We start from the raw sequence: 14060 nt of genomic DNA, 5'->3' as shown, positions 1-14060 counted from the left end.
AGAAAATCATTAAATGCCTTTGAGTCTAATCAGATCCATAACCCAGTTGCAGCTAATCCAAAGGCAGTTCAGTTTCCCTGTCCTGCTTCTCTGAAAGTCCTAAACGGCAGCCCAGACCAGGGTGCTTGTCACAGATCTATAAACAACATGAAAGCCGATAAATGACCTACATTTCGTGTGTGTGTGTGTGTGTGTGTGTGTGTGTGTGACAGAGACAGACAGACAGACAGACAGACAGACAGACAGAGACAGAGAGACCAAGGGAGAAAGGGAGGGAAGGGTTGTTTGTGTGGCATATGTGTACACCGGCACAGAATGGAGGAGGATATGGGTTTCCCGCTTTATAGCCCTCCTGCTGTACTTCCTTAAGACAGTCCCTCCCTCACTGACCAGGGATTGGCAGCAAGCATGAGATTCTCTTGTCTGTAAAGCCCACAGCGCCGGGTCACAGGCATGCATAGCCATGCCCAACTTTTTACATGGGTGCTGCAGACCTACTGGGTTTTACTGCCCATATTCACAGCAAGCCTTAATCTATTTTGGTCAGTCCTTGTCTAGAAACACCTCCACAGACACTGAGAAGTATAGTTGACTAACAACTCCTTGGCTGGTGTTCCTGAATCCTAGACTAACTATTGTGGACTCTGACTAGCCTACAGCTACTCCTCTTATCTGAAGCCTCAGTTCTCCCTGCAGTGAACCCAGGGGATTTTAAAGTGTCATTTTAGAAAACTCCCAGCCACACCAGCATTCGTAAGCCAAGGCCACTGCCTCCCAGCCTGTCTGCTTCTGCTGCAGAGGGCAGTCTTTCCACTTGATTCTCTGCTTGTTCAAACACAAACAAGCAAGTGAACCAATATGTAAACAGAGCAAGGAGTGTGCCTTCTTAAGAAGTATTAAGTTTCCACATAAATCAGAGAAGCCAGGCATTTAACAGTAACACTGGAAGGGAAAGTGGTACTCAAGGTCACAAGAAGGTTACAGAGTATTCAGAGTCCCGAGGAGTTAGATGGAAATGGGGATTGGTGGTGTTAGGCCAGTCTAGAGTGTGTGGCACTAAAAACCCATCCCTGAGATACGGTTCCAGGCCGCTGCACTTGATGCAGGAATACAGGCCCCTGCTGCAAACGGGCTGGCACTTACCTGGGTAAATACAATCAAACCTTCAGATATGGCTGCCGATGCCTGTGGGCATCGCCTGCTCCCCGAGAGGACCTGGGTTTACACAACCATCTGTAACTCTGGTTTCAGAGGATCAGATGCCTTCTTCTGACTTCCTTGGACAATGTGTGCACATGGCATACAGACATACATCCAAGAAAAACACTCATAAAATAAATAAAAAGAAAAACTATCGGGCTGGAGAGATGGCTCAGCGGTTAGGAGCACTGACTGCTCTCCCAGAGGTCCTGAGTTCAATTCCCAGCAACCACATGGTGGCTCACAACCATCTGTAATAGGATCAGATGCCCTCTTCTTGTGTGTCTGGAGACAGTGACACTGTACTCATATAAATAAAATAAATAAAAAAAAAAAAAAGAGAAAAACTATCAAATGTTTCAAATGTTTAATCCTGTTTTTACTTGCATGTTTATGGGATCGAGGCTGTCTGTTGAGGGGTTTTCTTTGGTCAAGCCTGGAGTTTGGAACATGCTAGACAAGCACTCTACAGCTGAGCTATACCCCCACTCAAAAGATTGTTTTAAAAAAAAAAAAAAAGGAAAAAAAAGAAAAAAATCAATTGGTCACAATTTCTTTTAAGGCCTGAAAACATTAAGTAATCAGAGCGAATCCATGATAGCCAGGTACAGTGGCACACACCTGATGTCCTGGCACACCAGGGGCTAAGATGAGAGCATCGTGAGTTCAAGACCACCCTGGGCTATAACGCAGGACACTGTCAAAAAAATATAATTCTTGCTGGGCAGTGGTGGCGCACACCTTTAATCCCAGCACTTGGGAGGCAGAGACAGGTGGATTTCTGAGTTAGAGGCCAGCTTGGTCTACAGAGTGAGTTCCAGGACAGCCAGGGCTACACAGAGAAACCTTGTCTCGAAAAATAACAACAACAACAACAAATACATACATACATACATATATATATATATATAATTCTTGTTGTTGCTTTTGTGGTACTAGAGTCTAAATTTGGCAGCTTATTCATCCTAGGCAACCACTCTACCACCAAACTATACCCGAGCCCTTGTGATTTCGTTTTTTTGGTTTTTTGGGATTTTTGTTTTGTTTTGTTTTGTTTTGCTTTGTTTGTTTTGTTTTGCTTTTCGAGACAGGGTTTCTCTGTATAGCCCTGGCTGTCCTGGAACTCACTCTGTAGACCAGGCTGGCCTCGAACTCAGAAATCTGCCTGCCTCTGCCTCCCAAGTGCTGGGATTAAAGATGTACACACACCCCAACCCAGCAAAACTGTCCTTTTTTTTTTTTTTTTAAAGTTTAAGCCCAATGGTGGTGGTGCATGCCTTTAATCTCAGCATCTGGGAGGCAGAAGCAGGTGAATCTCTAAGTTTGAAGCCACCCTGGTCTACAGAGCAAATTCCAAAATGTAAAAATTTACAAATAAAAAATATAGGTACAATTAACTTCTAAACAATATGATAGCCGGGCGGTGGTGGCGCACACCTTTAATCCCAGCACTTGGGAGGCAGAGGCAGGCAGATCTCTGAGTTCGAAGCCAGCCTGGTCTACAGAGTGAGTTCCAGGACACTCTGGTCCAGGAACTATAGTTCCGGGCTATAAAGAGAAACCCTGTCTCAAAAAAAAAAAATATGATATATGATTTTTAACAACAATTGTCTTAGGGTTTTATTGCTGTGGAGAAACCCCATGACCAAGGCAACTCTTACAAAGGGCAACATTTAGTTGGGGCTGGCTTACAGGTTCAGAGGTTCAGTCCATTATCATGGTGGGAAGCAGGGCAGCATGCAGGCAGACATGGTGCTGGGGGGGCCAAGGTACCCAGGAGGAGACTGTCTTCCACACTGGGCAGAGCCTGGGCATAGGAGACCTAAGGCCCACCTACACAGTGACACACCTCCTCCAATAAGGCCACACCTCCTAATAGTGTCACTCCCTATGGCCAAGCATTCAAACATATGAATCTATGGGGGGCAAACCTATTCAAACCACCACACCAATGTTATTTAAAATGCAAGGTGATATTACAATATCCAGAAACTTGCACACGGTTAATAAGAACATGATTAGCAGTGAATCACTCAGAGGAAACAAAATTGCCAGGTCCAGTGGTACTCAGCTGTGACACCAGCATTCAGGAGGCTGAGGCAAAAGCATTGCTTCTAGGTCGCAGAAAGCCTGGAGTTTATACTGAAGTCCTGTTTAAAAACCCAGGTGATGAAGAGATGGCTCAGCAGTTAAGAGCACTTGCTGTTCTTGCAGAAGACAGTTCCTAGAACCCACATAATGGTTTACAACCACCTGTAATTCCAGTTCCAGGTGATCCAATGCTTTCTTCTGACTTCCTCAGGCACCAGGCACACTGGCAGGCAGAACTCTCTTACATATAAAAGTAAACACATCTTTTAACTTGGATGGCGGTGGTGCACACTTTTAATTCCAGCACTCCAGTACTTGGGAGGCAGAGACAGGCAGCCCTCAAAGGCCAGCCTGGTCTACAGAGTGAATTCCAGGACACCCAAGGCTACACAGAGAAACTCTATTTCGAAAACCCAAGATGATAGATAGATAGATAGATAGATAGATAGATAGATAGATTAAAAACTAGATTAAACAAATGGGTTTTAAAAGTATTTTCTGAGTTTTCCCATTCTTTTCTTTCTTGTCAGGGTTTCACGTAGCACAAGCTAGCTTTGAACTCTGTATCCTCCTGCTGCCACTTTGGAGGTCAGGGGTTACAGGTTTGCACCATTCCGTCAGGCTTGTGTTTAACTCTGGGTCAGAAAGCCACTGATAATTGAGGCTTCCTGGAATGTTGGGGTGGGTGCCTTAGACCTTCATGCTCAGGTGAAAGGCAGAGGGGTATGGCAACGGAGGGTGGGGGGGGGGCAAAAGCCGATGGCTTCTGGCAATTCTGAAAGCAACAGGGGGAAAGAAACTTAGTTACCTGGGTCCTTTTCCCTTTGACTCGGGGACCCCTCACTGGCCGAGCAAGAGGCTCAGAGTTTGCTAACTCTTTGTGGGTTAGAGGGAAAAGAAAGCAAAAGGAGAGGAGAGGAAAGAAGAGAAAAAAAGGAAAGAAAGAAAGGAAGAAAGTAAGTCAGGCACACATAGACGACACACGTATCCTGGATGAAGCAGGAAGGGGGTATATTGCCAATTTATTGGCGTTCTTAGTTTTTATGACTTCTCCAGATAATTAATCACATGGTTTTCTGAGCATTTTTACATTTCGTAAGTTCATAGTAAGTTTAAGGTAATAGATCATGTCATACGTCGATAAGGCTTAAAGAGTTACAGCAGAATTGTTTACATGTCTTTCCATTAAGACTCATACCTGACTAAACATATATTGTCTGTTTTCTAGCCTCTCATAAGTTCATTATAAGTTTAAAGCAATAATTTTTATGTCATAAGTTAGCACAACTTGTCAAGAGACAAACCATCTGCCTATGTCTTACTATTTTGAAGTCTTTTACAGCTAGACTAGTTCATCATATATTTTCTGCCCTTGCACCTACAAATGAATTGCCCATTCCCAATTTATGACCTTTAGGTACCAGACAGTGGCCTCATCCCTATCCTAGAAGGAATGTTTTCCTTGATTCTAAATTTGGTCCAAGCCTGTTTTCATTTCCTAGTGTGATTAGCTCATGGCACGTGAAGGTTTACAGAGCTCTCTCTGCAGCTCTATCTACAGGGGGCTTGAAAATTACTTGTATTAATTTAGGGATTATGAAATCATCAATTCGTCTACACAGCATTACTACATGAGAGTACGTCTTCATATTGATTCTGCAGGAGATCACACAATAGGGTGGGCTGATGCCCAGGAATCATTAGGCTGTGCAATAGTAGCAGGAAAGGCATCTCGGCAGCGAGAAGCAATCCTGGGATGAAGTCTCTGAGGACCCTGCATCTCAGAGCACACCCATCTGAGCTGTGCAGAATAGTGAGCCACCTCCAGGAAACTCACTTGCTTGTCATAGCCTTCCCTAGATGGCTTCTGACACTAGTGTGGCATTTCTAACATTAAAACCTATCTTCTCAGGATTGGGGGTGTGATTCAGTAATAAGACACTTGCCTGGTAATCATGAAGCCCCGGGTTCCCTTGCTGTCAGCGGATTATAAATATAACACTGTTGTCATGTAAGGAGAAGCTGTGTTGTTTGTTGTACACAAAAAGTAATCCATAATCCAGCTGAATTTATCGATCCCTTTTCTCCAATATGCTTTACATCCTCTTCTGTACATTTTATAAATGTTAATGCTGTGCTGGTTTGAAGGAGACGTCCTTATAAATCTGGTACATGGTAGGAGGTGGGGGGACCCTCTAGAACGTACCAGAGACCAGGGAGGTGTGAGACTCTAAGGACTCCAAGGGAGGTACTTGGTATGAAGTGCTCTACAGTGGGGAGAGGGAACCTGTAGAGCCCATCTCCAGCAGAAAGATGGCATCAAGTGGAGGGGTGGGGTTGCCATCCCACAGTCAAAATTCTGACCTTGAATTGTTCCTGTCTGAAGGAACTTCAGGGACAAAAATGGAGAAAAGCATGAGAGAAAGGAGATCCAGTGACTGGCCCAAATTGGGATCCAGCTCAAGGGGAGGCCTTACAGATGAAAGAAGGAAATCTGAAAAATATGAACTGCCTGACTCATGTCTGTCACACCTGAGTGGCAGTGGTCAAGGATCACTGCAAGTTCTAGAACAGCGTGGGCTATACAGTAAACTTCAGAACAGCCTGGGCTATATAGGAAGCTTCAGGACAGCCTGGGCTACACAGCAAGCTTCAGGACAGCCTGGGCTACACAGGAAGCTTCAGGATAGCCAGAGCTACCCAGTAAGCTTCAGGATAGCCTAGGCTATGCGGTAACTTCAGGACAGCCTGGGCTACCCTGGCTCCTGGCATCTCCTCATGAGGCTGATGAGAAAGCAGACCTCTATGGTTCTCGTCTATGAATGAACGGGCATTAACCAGAGGGGGGGAAGCATTGACCTGATTCCTCTCTTGGGGAACAGAGGGTTGTTCTTCCCACATCTTGGGTGGCTCTTAGTGTCTTTTGGAGAGGAGAGGCAGAGCCTGACTTGGTGGGAAACTCCCACAATGAGTGGTCCAAGGACCAACCCCAACCCCTATGCAAATCAGGTTTGCTTCACGGGGGACTCAGAAGCAGACAATTGTGTCCTCCCCATGCAGTGCTGTGCCTTCCACCCCTCCTAGGTACCCACACTGAGTCTGCTCCGTGTCAAACCAGCATGCATAGATCTGAGTTCTTATGCATCCCTCTCAGGAGCGACGTCATCACATGGTTCCGCCAGGCCTCTATCAGCCAAATCAAGTTGGTGATAACGCACCTGTATGGTTTTGAATGCCATGGAGTCTATCTGTTGTCTAATAAATCCTATTAACCGATTTAAAACAAAGGGTCCTAAAATGACTATCAAAAGCAAACAAATCAAGGGCCCAACAAGGGGCATCAGGAGGGAAAACATGGAGGATTCCCAACAATCATTGGCAGCTCGGGAAAATTTTTGTCTCTGTAGATCTTCGCTGAGCTTATGGATTGTACGCACTTGTAGTTCTACCAGAACAGATTCATTTACGTAATAGCGACATTCTTCATTAAGAAAAAGGCAAGTACCACCCTTCTCTGGTGTGAGACGGTCTAAGGCGCGATGGTTCTGTAGGGTAACCTGGGCAAGCAAGGTTATTTATCTTTGCAAAGAGGCCAGTGACTCGGCAGAAGCTTCTATTGCTAATTGAAATTGTTTGGCTAACTTGTTGGTGGGCAGATTGGAATGTCCCAATGCTCCACCCGCCAACCCAGCAGCCACCACTGCAGTAGTCAGGGAAAGGCCAGCTACAAAGGGCAAAAATGATGCACACTTTTCTCTTCCGGAATGTCTGGAAGACATCAAAACTTCTGCAGGGGTATGTATGAAAAGTAAGTTGGGGGATTAAGGTAACGGGGAGGCACAACCTAGAGGGATCTTTGGGTTTTTTTTGTTTTTTTTTGTTTTTTTTTTTGACAAATTTTTAGGGAGGGTGCCATTGCACCAAATAAAGTATCCTTCTGGGGCAAAAATATCGGAAGATGGGGGCTGAGTAATGTTACGTCTCCCTCCTTTAGAATCTGAATAGCAAAAAGGAAACCTGGGAAATGGCCAGTAGAGTTCAACCCCAGGAATAGGAGAGGTCATCTTGAATCTCACTGTTGTAGAATTAAATGCAAAGGAAAAGGGAACAGCCACCAAGGGCGGACGGCCCAGCACGCCACAAAGAAACCATGAGGAGAGGTTTCCTAGGCTGGTAACACTGGCCAACATTAACCACCTCCCTCAGAAGGGAGGTCCAAGAAAAATGGGTAGCAGAGGAGAGAGAAAGCTATCCTTATTTAGAATGTTAGAATAGACGGTGGACTGTAGTTGAACAAGAGAATTCCAGATATAAATTTTACTACTAGGCCATCTTTCTGACTTGGTCATATACATGGCTCCTCTCACAGAAGGCCAGAGGCTATGCCAAGGGTCCCAAATAACCCAAGTATAGCCTGTGGATGTCTTGAAGAACTTATCTTGATTATAACGCCTCTGGCTAATAAGTCCTTCATTTCTCTCCTTTTTTTTTTAAAGATTGTTTTATTTATTTATTATATGTAAGTACACTGTAGCTGTCTTCAGACACCCATATGAGGGCATCAGATCTCATTGCAGATGGTTGTGAGCCACCATGTGGTTGCTGGGATTTGAACTCATGACCTCTAGGAGAGCAGTCAGTGCTCTTAACCACTGAGCCATCTCACCAGTCCAAGTCCTTCATTTCTCAAGTGAATGGCTGGTATGTATGTGGCAGCTACTCCAGGGATACCCCACATTTTCCTTTATCCATTCGGTAGAGCTTGGCGAGTAGGATTGGTCATAAAGAAAATAAAGGGCGGGCGCCGCTTTGCCTGGCCTGAACTTGAAATCTGTAAAATTTAGATAGGTGGCATTTTGACACCCTGAAGGGGGGCATCGGCAGCAGCCAATATCTCTCCTCCAGACTCAGTCTGTCTATAATCTGTCCAATTCTCAGCTAAATAAAATCGCCACGCAAGCCGGGCGGTGGTGGCGCACGCCTTTAATCCCAGCACTCGGGAGGCAGAGGCAGGCGGATTTCTGAGTTCGAGCCCAGCCTGGTCTACAGAGTGAGTTCCAGGACAGCCCGGGCTATACAGAGAAACCCTGTCTCGAAAAACCAAAAAAAAAAAAATCGCCACGCAAAGGGAGATGTTGAGTCTGCAGATGTCTGTGTTATCAGTATTTGTGGGAGGCATCCAAGGGTGATGAAAACTGTGGCCATTTTCAGTAATTATCTGGAAAAGAGAAAAAGGAAAAAAAAAAAAGATTCTCAGGGAAAACTACTCCCTGGAACTATCATCATTCTAAGGCATAGTTATCATCATTTATTTGTTTAATCAAGTGTTCAGGGAGCCATCAGACTCCCACTTCTTTCGTGTCAAAAATACAAGTAGAGCCCCTGCCCCAAATAAGAACAGGGTCAGGACCACTCCACTTAGATGTAAAGGTGTCTCGCCACATAACTGTGGCGGAATTTTTACTTGTTTCTGGATGCCAAAGGCGATTGGCAGCGGATTTGCCATGGCATCTAAATTAAGAAAATTTAGGGAAGAACAAGGCATGGTGTAGGATATTTCAAGGAGCACCTATGGTAGGGTATAACTCACTCTTTTTTAATTTTTGAATGGTATATTTAACGGTCTGGTTGGGCTCTCTTAATAATACCTTGACCTGGTGGATTATATGGAATGCCAGTAACATGTTTCATATCTAATTGTAAACAAAAGGATTGGAAAATTTTCCAATATATCCAGGGCCATTATCAGTCTTAATAACCTTAGGTTTGCCCATAACAGAAAAGCAATTTAAGACCTGAGCAATTTCATTTTTTGAGGCTTCTCCGGCATGTAGGGAGGCAAAAATAAATCCACTACATGTCTCAATAGTGACATGTATATATTTAAGTTTACCAAACTCGGGCAGGTGTGTAACATCCATCTGTCAAATTTCATTAGGAACTAGGCCACGAGGGTTAACCCCCCAAATGAGGTGTAGGTAAGAGAGTAAGACAGCCTGGGCAACCCTTAACAATTTGGTGTGCTTGTTTCCAGGTACTTTTAAAAAGTAGGCAAAGAGTTTGGCCTTTTGAGCTTGTTCCAAGGAAACAGTCAAAAAGGGAAAAGCAAGTTGGGTAGCAGCATCTGCCCGAGGGTTGCCCTGGTCAAGCGGTCCAGGCAGATCAGGATGGGCTCTAAGATGACCAATAAAAAAAGAGGAGACTCTTGGTAATAATTAAATCTTATAACTCTTGGAAAAGTGGTGTGGCCTTGGTAGAGGGTTTAATAAAGAGCATGGTCTCAATAAGGGAACTGAAGAAGCAACATAAACACTCGGCATATAAATTAAAAGCATCATTAGGTAATTTTAAACATCTGTATAACGGCAAACAATTCATCTAGCTGGGCAGACTTATATGGTGTTTAAAGGTGAAAGTTTGGTTATCTAAAACAAGGACAGTCAAGCCAGTGGAAGAAGCATCAGTAAAAACCAAATGGACATTTTGGAGGGGTTTTGAATGGGTTTTAACAGGAAAAACAAAGGGATGAATTTTGGCAGATTGTAACAGTTTGTTTGCAGGATAGTGATTATCTACTTCTCCCTTAAAAGAGGTGCAAACAATCGGCCAGTCATCAGTGGTTTGCACCAACCAATTTATTTGTTCTTTTGTAAAGGGAACTGTTGTCTATCAGGATCTTTGCCAAAATATTGGCAATTGTGTTCTCTGCCCAATTGAATAAGGGAAGCAACCAAACACGCAAGAGGAGATAAAACTCAGGAGGGAGAATCGGGGAGATGTATCCACAGAAGTGGCCCCCGTGACTGCCAAAATACTCCTGTGGGCGAAAAGGAGGTTGCACAAATTACAAACAATAAGGGCTGTTGATAATCAATAAAGGAGACACTTTGTTGTTGAATGGCAGTTTACTAACTCTAAGGCTTTTTGGCCATAGGCATCAAAGTCTGAGGAGAAGCTGGGTCAGTATCACCCTTAAGGATATCAAACAAAGGCTTAAGGTCTCCAAGTTTAAGTAAAGACGGATCCAATTAATATCTCCCAACAATTATTGAAAATCATTTAGTGTTCTTAAATGATCAACCTTTAAATGCATTTTTGAGTAAATATTTTGGAACTTCTTAATTCAAAGCCTAAATAAAAAAATAAGGGTCACATGACTGATCGTGTCAGGAGCTATTTGAAGGCCATGAAGTTGAAGCCTATTTGTCAAATCTTTATAGCATAATAGAAGACCTGATGTATTTAACCTGGCCAAAAGGATATCATCTATATAATGTACAATATATAGAGAAGGCCAGGCTTCAGGAAGGGGACCAACAGCCAAGGCAACAAATCTCTGGCAAAGGGTTGGGCTATTAGCCATCCCCTGTGGAAGAACACGCCACTGGATTGGGGGCATGGGTCCGTTAAAATTAACTACAGGAAGGCTAAAAGCAAATGATGGCGATCACTTGGGTGAAGGGGGATGGTGAAGAAACAATCTTTAAGATCAATTATTATCTTATAATAATTATAAGGAATGGCCACCGGAATAGGCCAGGTTGTAAGGCCCCCATAGTGACCACAGCTTTGTTGATTTCTCTAAAATCTTGTAAGAGTCTCCACTTCCCTGATTCCGTTTTAATGACAAAGATAGGGGTGTTCCAGGGTGAGGTGGTGGGTTCAGAGTGGCCCACGTCAAGTTGTTCCCGTTAAAAACCGAATGGCGGCAGCCAATTTTTCAGAGGATAATGGTCATTGCTCAGCCCACACGGGGGCATCAGTCTTCCCTGTAATTTTGTCCGAATGGGGCACAGGAATGCCAATGGCCGCTATAGTAAATTTTTCATGCCTAAACCCATTCTGCCTGGATTTTCTACAACTTGAATGGGCTCAGTGATGCCCTGAGAAAATTTCCCCAGACCTTGTCCCGGTTGGAATCCCTGCTTCATCATCTGTTAAATCACCACCTCATCAGGGATGTATAGCAGCACTCCCATTTGAGACAATATATCTTGGCCCCAAAGGTTGATGGGGAGCCAGGCAGTGGTGGCGCACGCCTTTAATCCCAGCACTTGGGAGGCAGAGGCAGACAGATTTCTGAGTTTGAGGCCAGCCTGGTCTACAGAGTGAGTTCCAGGACAGCCAGGGCTACACAGAGAAACCCTGTCTTGATAAACCAAAAAAAAAAAAAAAAAAAAGGTTGATGGGGGAGGGGGGGGCGCCGGGCAGGGAGACCAAGCACGTGTTTCATGCCTATAATCTCAGGACTTTCAAGTTGGAGGTAAGAGGACCAGAGTTCAAGGTCCTCCTTGGCTTCATAGCATGTTCAAGGCTAGCCTCAGGGCTCATGAGATCCTGCCTAAAACACATAAAATGTCCCAAGGGAGAAGGAAACAAAGTTCCATAAGAAAGTGGAACAGTGGGTAGTGTACACTTTCAATCTCAGCATTCCAGAGGCAAAGACAGGCATATCTCTGGGAGTTCAAAGCCAGCCTGGTCTACATAGTGAGTTCCAGGATATCTAGGACTACATAAATACTGTCTCAGAAACAGAAAAGAAAGACCAGAGGGAGCACAATACTTGGGAACCTGAGAAGAACTTGGATTGTCCTGAACTAATTTCTGAGTTTATGAAAAAGTATAAGAAGATGAAGGAGGGTGAAAACAACAAGCCCAGGGAGAAGTCAGAAGGAAACAAGAGGAAATCTAGTTTCTCCGACAGCGCTGATGATATTAAATCTAAAAAAAAGAGAGAGAGCAAACCAATGATATCGCTTGGGGCTTTGAGAGAGGATTGGAACCAGAAAAGATCATTGGGGCAACAGATTCCTGCAGCGACTTAATGTTCTTAATGAAATGGAAAGACACAGATGAAGCTGACCTGGTGCTTGCAGAAGAAGCTAATGTGAAATGTCCACAAATTGTGATAGCATTTTATGAAGAGAGACTGACGTGGCATGCATATCCAGAGGATGCGGAAAACAAAGAAAAAGAAAGCGCTAAGAGCTAAAGGAGGAGGCAGTCTCTGTCATTTCTCTTTGTATATAATACCTTCATCTTCCTGCCTCCTCTCTCTTCTCCCAACCCCTTTCCATCCTAAACACATCCATAAAAATAATGTGCTTATCACTGTGCTCCACGGGAGAGATGTTGGTATTGATTCTCTTGTAATATAACTGATGATCTGATTCCTAAGTGTAGCTCTGTGAAAGTCAGGCATTACATCATTCACATGCTGTGTGGTTCCCATAGTGTTCTCTTTCACCCTGATCTTTTCCTTCTGCTCCCCTGTAACTTTTTAGTCACCTTAGAGTCATGGACTTTGGGGTTGGTTGCTTTGGGGGATTTTATTATAATGACGATGACTTCAGTTTCTTGATTGTTATTAGAATATATTGATGACCAGCAAAAAAAAAAAAGGTGGAACAGGGTCACGCGCCGAGATGCAGCCACACACCACCGCGCCTGATTCATGTGATGCCGGAAGATGTAGCTCAGTCCCTAGAGCATTTGCCTATCAGGGACCAGACCCTGGCTTCAGCCCCAGCACCAAAAACCAGGGGTGCTCGTGTACGCCTGCATCCCCGCGCTGGGGAGGTGGAGGCAGGAGGATCAGAAGCTCAAGGTCATCCTTGGATTCAAGGCAAATTTAAGTCCAGTCCTGCCCCACAAGAAAAAACTAACGACTTGATTTTTTTTCCTTTCTAGGGTGAGAAGCTGACTCTGGAAACGCTGATTTTTCCCATTTGCAGTTTTCTTTGAGGGAGGTGGAATGGCGGTTTCCGTGGGCTTTCCCATGGTCTCAGACCACAGGTTCGGTTCTATTTTAAGTTCAGTATCATGCTACGGACATCTCCTCATTTGACACTGGCCCAAACGTAACACGTGCCAGGAACAGCTGGATGACGCCCACCACTAGCTCAGGAAAATTCGCTGTAGGGAAGCCGGGAAGTTCAAAGTTCCAGGCCCGGAACCACCGGATTCTCACGAGGCTGTCAGATGGGGATCAAGACTGTAGCCAGTAGCTCACCCCTGAGCCAGTAGCTCACCCCTTTCTCCAACACCCAGGGCCCACAGGGAGAGGTTCTGCCTGCCAGGCGGGAACCTCACAGGACAGGGTGCCCTGTGGATCGGCCAGGGTGCACTGTGGGCCCACTGCAGTGCTAACAAGCTGAAGGATGGTTAAGCAGCTGATCTCCTCAAATCTTTTAAGTCTAAAATATGAAAAGTTCAGGACTGGGGGTATGACTCAATTGGTAGAGTGCTTGCCTGGCAGGCATAAAGCTCCAGGTCAGATTTCCCTGCATGAACAAGATATGGTGCTATAAACGATCAGAAATCCAAGGTCATTCTTCACCACTTAGGGAATTGGAAGCTAGCCTGTGTTACAAGAGACCATGTCTTAAAAAAAAAAGAAAGAAAGAGAGAAAGAAAGAAAGAAAGAACAAAAAAGGGGTAAAAAGAATGAAAAAATTCAAGTATTCTTTAGATTTTTTCCTTTTTTTTCTTTTCTTTTTTTTTTTTTTAAGTTTTTCGAGACAGGGTTTCTCTGTGTAGCCCTGGCTGTCCTGGAACTCACTCTGTAGACCAGGCTGGCCTCAAACTCTGAAATCCACCTGCCTCTGCCTCCCAAGTGCTGGGATTAAAGTCGTGGGCCACCACCGCCCGGCTTTCTTTATTTTTTAAAGAAAGATTCATTAAGAGAAATTCAATTTTAAATCTATTTTTATGTATTTTATGTATTTTTATGTAATGCTTTGTGTGTGTGTGTGTGTGTGTGTGTGTGT

The sequence above is a fragment of the Grammomys surdaster genome, unplaced genomic scaffold, assembly GCF_004785775.1.
Source record: "Grammomys surdaster isolate TR1022 unplaced genomic scaffold, NIH_TR_1.0 724, whole genome shotgun sequence".
Taxonomy (NCBI): Eukaryota; Metazoa; Chordata; class Mammalia; order Rodentia; family Muridae; genus Grammomys; species Grammomys surdaster.
The sequence above is the reverse complement of the archived record's forward strand: the minus strand, read 5'-3'. Positions refer to the sequence as shown.